The sequence below is a fragment of the Coregonus lavaretus genome (assembly GCF_964263955.1).
Source record: "Coregonus lavaretus genome assembly, chromosome: 18".
NCBI lineage: Eukaryota > Metazoa > Chordata > Actinopteri > Salmoniformes > Salmonidae > Coregonus > Coregonus lavaretus.
The window spans coordinates 22,422,171-22,437,265 of record NC_140005.1 but is presented as its reverse complement, the minus strand read 5'-3'; positions in this window follow the sequence as shown (position 1 = coordinate 22,437,265).

Sequence of the window (15,095 nt, the reverse complement as noted above, 5' to 3'; positions counted from 1 at the left end):
GAAAGTCATAAGGCCCCTGGTTAGGACTCTATAAAGAGCCCTTTAATATTGTCTTACCTATTGTAAGGGAAAAGCAATTTACTATTTGGACAGGCAATTCTATGACTTCCCAGGAGACTTCCAGAACACCCCCTTTGTAGCCCCTGAAGTTGCAAAACACAGAGTATATCAGTGCAGAGATGGCTTCCTCTCTGAGTAAAACCCTCCCATGCCAGCCATACCTAACACAGTCCACCTCCTCTAGAGAGGTCAGGAAAGGGGAAGTTAAACTAAATAGAGCCACTTCTCCTAGGTAAGAGAACTACATGGCTGGCTGGTGGAGGGGATAGGGTTTCAATGTGCTAGCTCTGCACTTACAGTATCTATGTCATTCATCACTAGGGATAATACATCACACAGGGTGTATGAGAAAGTTGGGCCTGCAGGAAAATGAATTAGCACTGTGTGGTTTACATTGCAACTCCAGCCATTAGAAATAGTGCCATTTAGTGAGAAAACATCAACAATGCACACGTTTGGATTGAAGTGTCGCAGAGTAGGAGAGTAGGAACTCTGCCCTCACAGTTCATTTGGACGTGTGGTTCTCAGAGGTGTAGCTTGGTGGGTAGAGACACGATAAAGTCAGTTAGACCCCAGAGGGAAAGGGGGATAATCTAAGAACAACACACAGTAGCCTTCAACCCTGCCAATGAGGAAACTCTGGGCCGGGGTCTCCAAAGTGGGGCAAATACATCAGTCTTCCCGTCACAGAGGCCCATGTGAAGAGCCATTTATCACCATGAAGCCTAGCCCTCCTCCACCCACCCCTCATCAGAGACCGCTCAGCCTCATACAGGCCTCGTTACACAGACACCCTGGGTCGCAACTAACCCACTTCTGCCTCTCCTCTGACATCCCACAGAGACGTCCCATAGAGAGCATTTATCAGGTGCGATTCAGACAGCTCCTGTTGTCTTATTAGTGCAGCTGAGTAAGCACCAACTTACTGCCTGAATGATAGCAAACTCAGCACGAAGCCTGCCTATTGGCCAGGGACTCAGCATGAAGACTGCCTATTGCCCATGGACTCTAATTGACTGTGAAAATCTGCCGAGTTACATTTGCAGTGTATAGTATTTGCTAAGCTTAATGCATGAGATATGGGGTTTGAGTTAAAGCATGTTGTACTTAAGAAAAGGCTCACAACCTATTGTATCCTGCGCTGCATAGGTGTGTATGTACACCAACTAGCTCTTATGAGATCAATCCTAGTTCAGATAGCAATTGATTGAGAACAAACAACTAAGTAAATATGAATTATGATGCATAGCAGGCATTAGTGCTTGAAGACAGCAAACACAGATCTAACTAAACAGCTGTGGACATAGCACTTTCCCTTTCATATACAGTCAGAGTATGATTTCAGTCTACTTTCCTACAGAGCTCTAACAAGCTTTTACAATATACAGTACAGTAAGTGGGAAATATATGAATAAAATATTATTATTTGGACCTTTGGGGATTGTCAGAACGTCAACAAAACCAAACAGACCGTAAAAACATTAAAGAAAAGTTATTTAGCTAAAATGCCCAGAGATCAAATATGTGGTAGATATTGTGAGAGTGTGATTTGAAGGAGTCAGGCGCAGGAGGGTAAATCACAGAATACAGAGTTTATTCCGTAGTACACAGTTACGCTGGATAGCGTCAACAGTCCAGTGCGCAAAACAGGCGCACTGGAAAAAATACAGGCACACTGGGAAAATATACCCCGCCAATACAAAGTACAGGTACTGTAGCTCCACCGAGCTACACTCATCTCACATGAAACAATCACCCACAAGGACAAGGGGGCAGAGGGAACACTTATACATGTACTAATGAGGGGAATATGAACCAGGTGTGTGTAATTGACAATACAAGACAAATGGAATGATCAGATATGGAGCGGCAGTGGCTAGAAGGCCGGTGACGACGAATGCCGAAGCCCGAACAAGTAGGGGAGGCAGCTTCGGAGGAAGTTGTGACAGATATATTAGGCTTATGTTGGCTCTGACATCCATGCGGACATCTACTCAAACATTTCAGGCCAGGAAATCTGAGTGGATACTGTATCACTTTCTGCCGTTGCTACATTAGAATTATGAACACAGTCATTTAAATACCTTTTCTCTTCCAAAATATATTTCTTAAGTACATACCTCAACTAAAATATATTCCATTACTAAGCATAAGTTACAGTACATCAGCGCGTAGCTTACTATAGGGTGAATTAAGTGCAAAAGTTTTTTTTGAAATTGTAAAATTGACATTTATCTATGGCTTATATTTACCTTACACACAGTGTACAATAGCCTATTTACTGTAAATTCATATGGAACCAGACTGCTTACCTCAGTCCATAAAACACAAACATTTACACCTTAAACACTAATTTAAATAATCCCATCATACACTAAGTGTACAAAACCTTAGGAACACCTCCCTAATATTGAGATGCACCCCCTTTTACCATCAGAACAGCCTCAATTTGTCGGGGCATGGACTCTACAAGGTGTCGAAAGTGTTCCACAGGGATGCTGGCCCATGTTGACTTCAATGCTTCCCACGGTTATGTCAAGTAGGCTAGATGTCCTTTGGGTGGTGGACCATTCTTGATACACACAGGAAACTGTTGAGCATGAAAAACCCAGCAGCGTTGCAGTTCTTGACACACTCAAACCAGTGCGGCTGGCACCTACTACCATACCCCATTCAAAGGCACTTAAATATTTTGTCTTGCCCATTCACCCTCTGAATGGCACACATACACATTCTCAATTGTCTTAAGGCTTAAAAATCCTTCTTTAACCTGTCTCTTCCCCTTCATCTACACTGAGTGAAGTAGATATAAAAGGTGACATCAACAAGGGATCATAGCTTTCACCTGGATTCACCTGGTCAGTTTACGTAATGGAAAGAGCAGGTGTTTTTCATATTTTGTACACAGTGTATAGTGTCAATGGAAAATTCCATACAGTGATACCACATACAGTGCATTCGGAAAGTATACATTCTGAAAAAGTATTGACTTTTTCAACACTTTGTTAAGCTACAGCCTTATTCTAAAATGTATTAAATTGTATTTTTTCCTCATCAATCTACACACAATACCCCATAATGACGAAGCAAAAACAGGTTTTAGAAATTTTTGCAAATGTATTAAAAAGAAATAACTAAAATATCACACTTACATTAGTATTCAGACCCTTTACTCAGTACTTTGTTGATGCACCTTTGGCAGCGATTACAGCCTTGAGTGTTCTTGGGTAAGAAGCTACAAGCTTGGCACACCTGTATTTGGGGAGTTTCTCCCATTCTTCTCTGCAGATCCTCTCAAGCTCTGTCAGGTTGGATGGGGAGCGTCGCTGCACAGCTATTTTCAGATCTCTCCAGAGATGTTAGATCAGGATCAAGTCCGGACTCTGGCTGGGCCAATCAAGGACATTCAGAAACTTGTCCCGAAGCCACTCATGTGTTGTCTTGGCTGGTTGCTTAGGGTTGATGTCCTGTTGGAAGGTGACTCTTCGTCCCAGTCCGAGGTCCTGAGCGCTCTGGAGCAGGTTTTCATCAAGGATCTCTCTGTACTTTGCTCCGTTCATCTTTCCCTCGATCCTGACTAGTCTCCCAGTCCCTGCCCCTTAAAAACATCCCCAAAGCAGGATACTGCCACCACCATGCTTCACAGTAGGAATGGTGCCAGGTTTCCTCCAGACGTGACGCTTGGCATTCAGGCCAAAGAGTTCAAACTTGGTTTCATCAGACCAGAGAATCTTGTTTCTCATGGTCTGAGAGTCCTTTAGGTGCCTTTTGGCAAACTCCAAGCGGGCTCTCATGTGCCTTTTATCGAGAAGTGGATTCCTTCTGGCCACTCTACCATAAAGGCCTGATTGGTGGAGTGCTGCAGAGGTGGTTGTCCTTCTGGAAGGTTCTTCCATCTCCACAGAGGAACTCTGGAGCGCTGTCAGAGTGACCATCGGGTTCTTGGTCTCCTCCCTGACCAAGGCCCTTCTCCCCCGATTGCTCAGTTTGGCCAGGCGGCCTGCTCTAGGAAGAGTCTTGGTGGTTCCAAACTTCTTCCATTTAAGAATGATGGAGGCCACTGTGTTCTTGGGGTCCTTCAATGCTTCAGAAATGTTTTGGTAAGCTTCCCCAGATCTTTGCCTCTACACAATCCTATCTCGGAGCTCTAGGGACAATTCCTTCGACCTCATGGCTTGGTTTTTGCTCTGACATGCACTGTCAACTGTGGGACCTTATATAGACAGGTGTGTGCCTTTCCAAATCATGTCCAATCAATTGAATTTACCACAGGTGGACTCTAATCAAGTTGTAGAAACATCTCAATAATGATCAAATAAAATAAAATAAAATAAAATAAAATAAAATTTTATTGGCCACATGCGCCGAATACAACAGGTGCAGACATTACAGTGAAATGCTTACTTACAGCCCTTAACCAACAGTGCATTTATTTTTAATAAAAAAGTAAAATAAAACAACAGCAAAAAAGTGTTGAGAAAAAAAGAGCAGAAGTAAAATAAAATAACAGTAGGGAGGCTATATATACAGGGGGGTACCTGTGCAGAGTCAATGTGCGGGGGCACCGGCTAGTTGAGGTAGTTGAAGTAATATCTACATGTGGGTAGAGTTAAAGTGACTATGCATAAATAATTAACAGAGTAGCAGCAGCGTAAAAAGATGGGGTGGGGGGGCAGTGCAAATAGTCTCATCGTTGTCGGTGATCAGGCCTACCACTGTTGTGTCGTCGGCAAACTTAATGATGGTGTTGGAGTCGTGCCTGGCCATGCAGTCATGGGTGAACAGGGAGTACAGGAGGGGACTGAGCACGCACCCCTGAGGGGCCCCCGTGTTGAGGATCAGTGTGGCAGATGTGTTGTTACCTACCCTTACCAACTGGGGGTGGCCATTCAGGAAGTCCAGAATCCAGTTGCAGAGGGAGGTGTTTAGTCCCAGGATCCTTAGCTTAGTGATGAGCTTTGAGGGCACTATTGTGTTGAATGCTGAGCTGTAGTCAATGAATAGCATTCTCACATAGGTGTTCCTCTTGTCCAGGTGGGAAAGGGCAGTGTGGAGTGCAATAGAGATTGCATCATCTGTGGATCTGTTGGGGCGGTATGCAAATTGGAGTGAGTCTAGGGTTTCTGGGATAATGGTGTTGATGTGAGCCATGACCAGCCTTTCAAAGCACTTCATGGCTACAGACGTCAGTGCTACGGGTCGGTAGTCATTTAGGCAGGTTATCTTAGTGTCCTTGGGCACGGGGACTATGGTGGTCTGCTTGAAACATGTTGGTATTACAGACTCAGTCAGGGACATGTTGAAAATGTCAGTGAAGACACTTGCCAGTTGGTCAGCACATGCTCGGAGTACACGTCCTGGTAATCCTTCTGGCCCTGCGGCCTTGTGAATGTTGACCTGCTTAAAAGTCTTAATCACATCGGCTACGGAGAGCGTGATCACATAGTCATCCGGAACAGCTGGTGCTCTCATGCATGCTTCAGTGTTGCTTGCCTCGAAGCGAGCATAGAAGTGGTTTAGCTCGTCTGGTAGGCTTGTGTCACTGGGAAGCTCGCGGCTGTGCTTCCCTTTGTAGTCTGTAATAGTTTTCAAGCCCTGCCACATCCGATGAGCGTCAGAGCCGGTGTAGTACGATTCAATCTTAGTCCTGTATTGACTCTTTGCCTGTTTGATGGTTCGTCGGAGGGCATAGCGGGATTTCTTATAAGCGTCCGGGTTAGAGTCCCGCTCCTTGAAAGCGGCAGCTCTACCCTTTAGCTCAGTGCGGATGTTTCCTGTAATCCATGGCTTCTGGTTGGGGTATGTACGTACGGTCACTGTGGGGACGACATCATCGATGCACTTATTAATGAAGCCAGTGACTGATGTGGTGTACTCCTCAATGCTATCTGAAGAATCCCGGAACATGTTCGAGTCTGTGATAGCAAAACAGTCCTGTAGCTTAGCATCTGCGTCATCTGACCACTTTTTTATTAACCGAGTCACTGGTGCTTCCTGCTTTAGTTTTTGCTTATAAGCAGGAATCAGGAGGATAGAGTTATGGTCAGATTTGCCAAATGGAGGGCGAGGGAGAGCTTTGTATGCGTCTCTGTGTGTGGAGTAAAGGTGGTCTAGAGTTTTTTTTCCTCTGGTTGCACATTTAACATGCTGGTAGAAATTAGGTTGAACGGATTTAAGTTTCCCTGCATTAAAGTCCCGGTCACTAGGAGCGCTGCCTCTGGATGAGCGTTTTCCTATTGACTTATGGCCTTATACAGCTCATTCAGTGCAATCTTAATGCCAGCATTGGTTTGTGGTGGTAAATAGACAGCTATGAAAAATAGATGAAAACTCTCTTGGTAAATAGTGTGGTCTACAGCTTATCATAAGATACTCTACCTCAGGCGAGCAAAACCTCGAGACTTCCTTAGTATTTGATTTTGTGCACCAGCTGTTGTTTACAAATATACACAGACCGCCACCCCTTGTCTTACCGGAGTCAGCCGTTCTATCCTGCCGATGTAGCGTATAGCCCGCTAGCTGTATGTTATCCATGTCGTCGTTCAGCCACGACTCGGTGAAACATAAGATATTACAGTTTTTAATGTCCCGTTGGTAGGATAACCGTAATCTTAGGTCATCCAATTTATTTTCCAATGATTGAAGATTGGCTAATAGGATTGATGGAAGCCGCAGTTTACTCGCTTGCCGTCGGATCCTTACAAGGCACCCCGACCTACGTCCACGATATCTCCGTCTCTTCCTCATGCGAATGACGGGGATTTGGGCCTTGTCGGGTGTCTGTAGGATATCCTTCGCGGCCGCCTCGTTGAAGAAAAATTATTCGTCCAATACGAGGTGAGTAATCGCTGTCCTGATATCCAGAAGCTCTTTTTGGTTATAAGAGACGATAGCAGAAACATTATGTACAAAATAAATTACAAATAACGTGAAAAAACACACATAATAGTACAATTGGTTAGAGGGCTGTAAAACGGCAGCCATCTTCTCCGGCGCCACTCAATAATATCGCAATAATATCAATGGAAACAGGATGCACCTCAGGTCAATTTCGAGTCTCATAGCAAAGGGTCTGAATACTTACACTTCCGGTCAAAAGTTTTAGAACATGTCAGGAGCACTCTCTCTCCCTGGTAGCAACATTAATTGCATTCAATTCTCTGCCACTCTGCTCACTCTCTCCCTACTCTGCCTAACGAGCTCCACCTGGCTCCGCCCTGCTCTGCTCTTGTTACCTGGCCAGCTGCACTGCATTTCCCACTCACCATCCTCACCTTGCCTCACTCTGTTCTAATTACTCTGCCAGCTGAACTGCATTTCCCCACTAACCTCTCCCAGTATATCAAGCCCTGTTTTTCAGCCAAGCCCTGTCAGATCGTCTTCATACCCGGACCAGTAACCTGCCTGTCTGCGCTCTGACTCCTGTTTGTGATACCGATCCTTTCTTGACTGCCTCCTTGTTCTACTGCCCCGTCTATCCCGACCTGCCTTCTGGACCTCGACTACTCTCCGATCTTCAGCCCCTCCGGTAACTCGATTCTGCTTTCTGTCTCTCACCACGATATTTGCCCAGCCCTGATCTGTACTTCTGCCTGCCATTCATATTGCTGTTGTGTGTGTGTTCCCCCAGGTCTCCGACCACCAGATGAGCGTGCCCAGACGCTTCACCACCCTCAGCCCGATACGCCGCTCCATCACTGGGGAACACACACACTAAGCACTTGGACTGGACACCCCCGGACATTTGGTGACCCCCGGAGCACAGGTACCCACAGGACCCTGAAAAACCCCAGAGCCCCAAGCACCCCTGGAACCCCTGACACCCCTGGCACTCCTCTTCCCGCCTGAAACCTTCAATAAAGAACTCTGATTTTGAACTTGCGCTCTTGGGTCCTCTTCTGTCCGTGACAGAACGATCTGACCATCATGGACCCAGCGCACTTCCTGACCACGATGGAAGAAGAGCCAGAGATGACTGCCCTACAGCGACTGGAACGCTCTGAGGGAGACATAAATCGGATGGCTGGCGACATCGCTTCCCTTCTCCAGCTATTCAACCAGCAGCAACAACAGTTCCAACTGCAGCAACAACAGCTAGCCCAAGCCCTGCAACTACTCTCAAACCCGGCTACTCCACCTGCACCCCCCCCTGGTCCTTCTGTTCCTGTACCACCGACACTCCTTCATCCCTCCGCTGGAGGTCCCAATGCTGCAGGCCCGGCAGTGCTGCCACCAGATCCCCACGCTCCTGAACCAAAGATTGGGAACCCGGAACGTTTTGATGGCAACCAGAAGCAAGTAAGACCATTCTTGAGCAGCTGCCGAATCCAGTTTGCACTACAGCCCAGGACTTTCTCAACAGAGGGAGCCAAGGTGGGGTATGTCATCACACATCTCACCGGTCGAGCTCGGTTGTGGGGAACGGCGGAATTCGACCGGCAAACCCCAGCCTGTGCCTCCTTCAGTGCCTTTGAGGAGGAGATGTTAAAGGTCTTTGACCTAGGCTCGCCAACAGCCGAAGCGTCACAAGCTCTGCTCACCATCCGTCAGGGCAATCGGACAGTGGCAGACTTCTCCATTGACTTTCGTACCCTGGCCAGTCAAAGCTCGTTTAACCCAGAGGCACTGGTGCAAGCCTTCCTCCATAGCCTGGCGGACTATATCAAAGACGAGCTTGTTTCCCATGACCCGCCCTCAACGCTTGATGCCGCCATTGACCTTGCCGTCCGCATTGACCGCCGTATACAGACCCGGAGGAGGGAGAAGGGCCGTCTCAGTCAACCTGCCATCCGCACTCGGGTCGATACCGCTTCTGTCCAGCCCCTGCCTGTCAAGTCCCATAGCCAACTCAATCAGCCTGAGCCCATGGAGATTGGCCGTGCCTCTCTGACTCCCGAGGAGCGTCGGCGCCGTCTAAGCTCCAACCTTTGCCTCTACTGTGGTGGCGAAAATCACCGTGTCGCCACTTGTCCGGCAAAAGCCGCAGCTCACCAGGTGTAGGGGAGATCCGGGTGAGCTCAACAAGCCTTCAGTCTCCCTCCATCCGAAAGACCCTGCTTCATCTCCGCCTTCAGCTTTCTGACAAGACTCATACATTGGCCGCCCTTGTGGATTCCGGAGCCGAAGCAAACATCATGGACCCTGAGCTTGCACAGCAACTGGGCGTGAACCATCATCAACTGACACAACCCATTCCTGCACGAGCCCTGGATGGGCATCATCTTGGCACTGTCACTCATATCTCCGCCCCTGTGACAATCCTGCTGTCAGGAAACCACCAGGAGTCCATCCAGTTTCACCTCCTACACTCACCTGGCCAACCACTCATTCTTGGATACCCGTGGCTCCGTCAGCACAACCCCCACATCGACTGGGAGACAGGAACAGTCCGTGAGTGGGGAAGGAGTTGTCACCAGACCTGTTTAAGGGGGGCCACCCTGCCCGTTCACCGGGAAAGATCTAGCGCTACCCCCGACATATCCAATGTTCCGGCCTGTTACCACAGCCTGAAAGAGGTGTTCAACAAATCCAAGGCGACATCTCTACCCCCACACAGACCCTATGACTGCGCGATTGATCTCCTGCCTGGCACAGCACCTCCCAAGGGTCGTCTGTATTCACTGTCAGCCCCGGAAAGAAAGGCCATGGAGGACTACATTAATGACTCTCTTGCCGCCGGGATAATTAGACCGTCATCTTCCCCCGCAGGAGCGGGATTCTTCTTTGTCGGCAAGAAGGACGGTTCTCTTCGTCCATGCATAGATTACCGGGGTCTGAACGACATCACGGTTAAGAATCGCTACCCACTGCCCTTACTTTCGTCTGCCTTCGAACTGCTGCAGGGAGCCACTGTATTCACAAAGCTGGACCTTCGCAATGCCTACCATCTGGTGCGGATGAGGGAGGGAGACGAATGGAAGACAGCGTTCAACACACCAACCGGCCACTATGAATATCTCGTCATGCCCTTCGGCCTCACCAATGCCCCAGCAGTTTTTCAAGCCCTAGTGAATGATATCCTCAGGGACATGCTAAATACGTTCGTATTTGTGTACCTTGACGATATTTTAATATTCTCAAAGACTCTGTCAGAACACACGCACCACGTCCAGTTGGTCCTGCGCCGCCTGCTGGAGAACTCTCTTTTCGTGAAGGCAGAGAAGTGCGAGTTCCATGCCAAGACCGTTTCATTCCTGGGGTATGTGGTGACCGAGGGCAGCATTCAGATGGATCTCACGAAGGTGTCGGCTGTCACTTCCTGGCCAGTTCCTGAGTCTCGGAAAAAGTTGCAACAGTTCCTGGGCTTTGCCAACTTTTATAGGAGATTCATCAGAAACTATAGCACAGTGGCTGCACCCCTCACGGCGCTAACCAGCACTAAACAACCGTACCAATGGACATCAGCTGCTGATAAGGCCTTCAATATCCTCAAGACATGTTTCACTTCTGCTCCCATCCTCCAGATGCCAGATGCAGCAAGGCAGTTTGTGGTGGAGGTAGATGCTTCGGACGTGGGAGTGGGTGCAGTGCTTTCTCAAAGAGCAGCTGAGGATGGCAAGATGCACCCCTGTGCCTTCTACTCCCGTCGGCTAACCCCTGCCGAATGCAACTACGACATTGGGAACCGCGAGCTGTTGGCTGTCAAGCTCGCCCTTGAAGAATGGCGGCACTGGTTAGAGGGGTCAAAGGAACCATTCGTAGTGTGGACAGACCACAAGAACCTGGAGTATATCCAAACAGCCAGGAGGCTGAACTCCCGTCAACAGCGGTGGTCTCTGTTCTTTACGCGCTTCAATTTCACGCTCTCCTACCGCCCGGGATCTCGCAACATCAAACCTGATGCTCTTTCCCGGATGTTTCAGAAGGACGAGACCACCGCCATGACAGCCCCCATTCTTCCCAGCCACTTGGTCGTAGCGGCCCTCACCTGGGAGATCGAGAAGCAGGTCATGGAGGCTCTTCGGGACCAGCCAGGTCCAAGCACCAGCGCCCCCAACCGTCTGTTTGTTCCAGCAAATCTCAGGTCACCTGTGATTCAGTGGGGGCACGAATCCCGTCTGGCCTGTCATCCCGGCATCACTCGCACCCTTCATCTGGTCCGCCAGCGGTTCTGGTGGCGGCGGATGAGACGGGATGTCCGAGAATTCATCCGAGCTTGTCCCACTTGTAACCGAAACAAGACCCCCAACCAGCCTCCTGCTGGGTTGCTGCAACCCCTACTCATACCCAAGAGGCCCTGGTCCCACGTTTCACTGGACTTTGTTACGGGCCTTCCGCCCTCTGACGGACACACAGTCATCCTTACCATTGTTGACCGCTTTAGTAAGATGACCCACTTCGTGCCCCTTCCCAAACTACCCTCTGCTAAAGAGACCTCCCAGGTGGTCCTGGAACATGTGTTTCGTATCCATGGCCTACCCCAGGATATAGTGTCAGACCGGGGCCCGCAATTCTCAGCAACCTTTTGGAAGGAGTTCTGTCATCTCCTTGGGGCCACCGCCAGCCTATCGTCTGGATTCCACCCGCAGTCAAACGGCCAGACTGAACGCATGAACCAGGAGCTGGAGAAGGCACTGAGGTGTGTGGCTTCCCAAAATCCCCGGGCCTGGGCTCAACACCTGCTCTGGGTGGAATATGCCCATAATTCACTCACCAGTTCCTCCACCGGGCTCTCCCCCTTTCAGTGTGTCTACGGGTATCAACCTCCACTGTTTGCCAGCCAGGAGGCGGATGCCACCTGTCCGTCTGCTCTTGCGTATGCCCGCCGCTGCCGCCGCACTTGGGCCCAGGCTCGCACTGTGCTCCTGAAGTCTGGAACCAGCTACGCCGTCGGTGCCAACCGACGGAGGACCCCAGCACCTACTTACCGGGTTGGTCAGAAGGTCTGGCTGTCTGCCCGGGATCTGCCGCTGCGGGTTGAATCACGAAAGCTGGCCCCTCGCTTCATTGGTCCTTTTCCTGTGCAGAAAGTCATCAGTCCAACGGCGGTCCGACTTCAGTTGCCCGCTTCCATGCGGGTCCACCCCACCTTCCACGTCTCCAAGGTCAAGCCGGTCCATGAAAGTCCCCTGGTCCCTGCAGCTCCGGCGCCACCTCCTCCGCGCCTCGTAGATGGCGGTCCTGTCTTCACCGTCCGGCGGCTGCTCCGCTCTAGGCGAAGGGGTAGGGGTCTCCAGTACCTCGTTGACTGGGAGGGATATGGTCCAGAGGAGAGGACCTGGATCCCGGCCAGGAGGATAGTGGACCGGACCCTTATCACTGACTTCCACCGACTACATCCTGATCAGCCTGCAATCCGTAGGGGCCGTCCAAGAGGGGTTCCTAGCCGTCCTGCCCGCCCTGCTTCCTGTCCTGTGCCTGACCCTGCTCCTGTCTCAGTGCCTGTCCTGTCTCCCGACCGTGACCCTCCAGCTCCTTCTGAGGATGAGGAGATTCACTCGGACCGCTCGGAGGAGTTCTGACCCGCCGCCTGCTCCCCTCCACCCTCCCGGCATGATGTTGTTCTTGGGACTTCTGGGGCCGTCCCTTGGAGGGGGGGTCCTGTCAGGAGCACTCTCTCTCCCTGGTAGCAACATTAATTGCATTCAATTCTCTGCCACTCTGCTCACTCTCTCCCTACTCTGCCTAACGAGCTCCACCTGGCTCCGCCCTGCTCTGCTCTTGTTACCTGGCCAGCTGCACTGCATTTCCCACTCACCATCCTCACCTTGCCTCACTCTGTTCTAATTACTCTGCCAGCTGAACTGCATTTCCCCACTAACCTCTCCCAGTATATCAAGCCCTGTTTTTCAGCCAAGCCCTGTCAGATCGTCTTCATACCCGGACCAGTAACCTGCCTGTCTGCGCTCTGACTCCTGTTTGTGATACCGATCCTTTCTTGACTGCCTCCTTGTTCTACTGCCCCGTCTATCCCGACCTGCCTTCTGGACCTCGACTACTCTCCGATCTTCAGCCCCTCCGGTAACTCGATTCTGCTTTCTGTCTCTCACCACGATATTTGCCCAGCCCTGATCTGTACTTCTGCCTGCCATTCATATTGCTGTTGTGTGTGTGTTCCCCCAGGTCTCCGACCACCAGATGAGCGTGCCCAGACGCTTCACCACCCTCAGCCCGATACGCCGCTCCATCACTGGGGAACACACACACTAAGCACTTGGACTGGACACCCCCGGACATTTGGTGACCCCCGGAGCACAGGTACCCACAGGACCCTGAAAAACCCCAGAGCCCCAAGCACCCCTGGAACCCCTGACACCCCTGGCACTCCTCTTCCCGCCTGAAACCTTCAATAAAGAACTCTGATTTTGAACTTGCGCTCTTGGGTCCTCTTCTGTCCGTGACAGAACACCTACTCATTCAAGGGTTTTTCTTTATTTTTACTATTTTCTACATTGTAGAATAATAGTGAAGATTTCAAAACTATGAAATAACACATATGGAATCATGTAGTAACCAAAAAAGTGTTAAACAAATGAAAATATATTTTATATTTGAGATTCTTCAAATAGCCACCCTGTGCCTTGATGACAGCTTTGCACACTCTTGGCATTCTCTCAACCAGCTTCATGAGGTAGTCACCTGGAATACATTTTAATTAACAGGTGTGCATTCTTAAAAGTTAATTTGTGGAAATTTTTTCCTTCTTAATGCGTTTGAGCCAATCAGTTGTGTTGTGACAGGTAGGGGGGTATACAGAAGATATCCCTATTTGGTAAAAGAGCAAGTCCATATTACTGCAAGAACCGCTCAAATAAGCAAAGAGAAATTACAGTCCATCATTACCTTAAGAGATGAAGGTCAGTCAATACGGAACATTTCAAGAACTTTGAAAGTTTCTTCAAGTGCAGTCGCAAAAACCATCAAGCACTATGATGAAACTGGCTCTCATGAGGACCGCCACAGGAATGGAAGACCCAGAGTTACCTCTGCTGCAGAGGATAAGTTCAATAGAGTTGTCAGCCTCAGAAATTGCAGCCCAAATAAATGCTTCACATCTCAACATCAACTGTTCAGAGGAGACTGTGTGAATCAGGCCTTCATGGTCGAATTGCTGCAAAGAAACCATTACTAAAGGACACCAATAAGAAAAAGAGACTTGCTTGGGCCAAGAAACACGAGCAATGGACATTAGACCGGTGGAAATGTGTCCTTTGGTCTGGAGTCCAAATTTGAGTTTTTTGGTTCCAACCGCCGTGTCTTTGTGAGACGCGGTGTGGGTGAACGGATGATCTCCGCATGTGTATTTCCCACCGTAAAGCATGGAGGAGGAGCTGTTATGGTGTGGGGGTGCTTTGCTGGTGACACTGTCTGTGATTTATTTAGAATTCAAGGCACACTTAAAAAGCATGGCTACCACAGCATTCTGCAACGATACGCCATTCCATCTGGTTTGGGCTTAGTGGGACTATAATGTGTAAGGGCTATTTTACCAAGAAGGAGAATGATGGAGTGCTGCATCAGATGACCTGGCCTCCACAATCCCCCGACCTCAACCAAATTGAGATGGTTTGGGATGAGTCGGACCGCAGAGTGAAGGAAAAGTATCCAACAAGTGCTCAGCATATGTGGGAACTCCTTCAAGACTGTTGTAAAAGCATTCCAGGTGAAGCTGGTTGAGAGAATGCCAAGAGTGTGCAAAGCTGTCATCAAGGCGAAGGGTGGCTATTTGAAGAATCTCAAATATAAAATATATTTTGATTTGTTTAACACTTTTTTGGTTACTACATGATTCCATATGTGTTATTTCATAGTTTTGATGTCTTCACTATTATCCTACAATGTAGAAAATAGTAAAAATAAAGAAAAACCCTTGAATGAGTAGGTGTTCTAAAACTTTTGACTGGTAGTGTATGTAAATAAGGTATTACTCTTTCTTATTTGTAATATATTTGCAAAAAATTATATAAACCTGTTTTTGCTTTTTAATTATGTGGTATTGTGTGTAGATTGATGAGGGGAAAAAACAATTGTATTCATTTTAGAATAAGGCTGTAACGTAACAAAATGCGTAAAAAGTAAGGGGTCTGAATACTTTC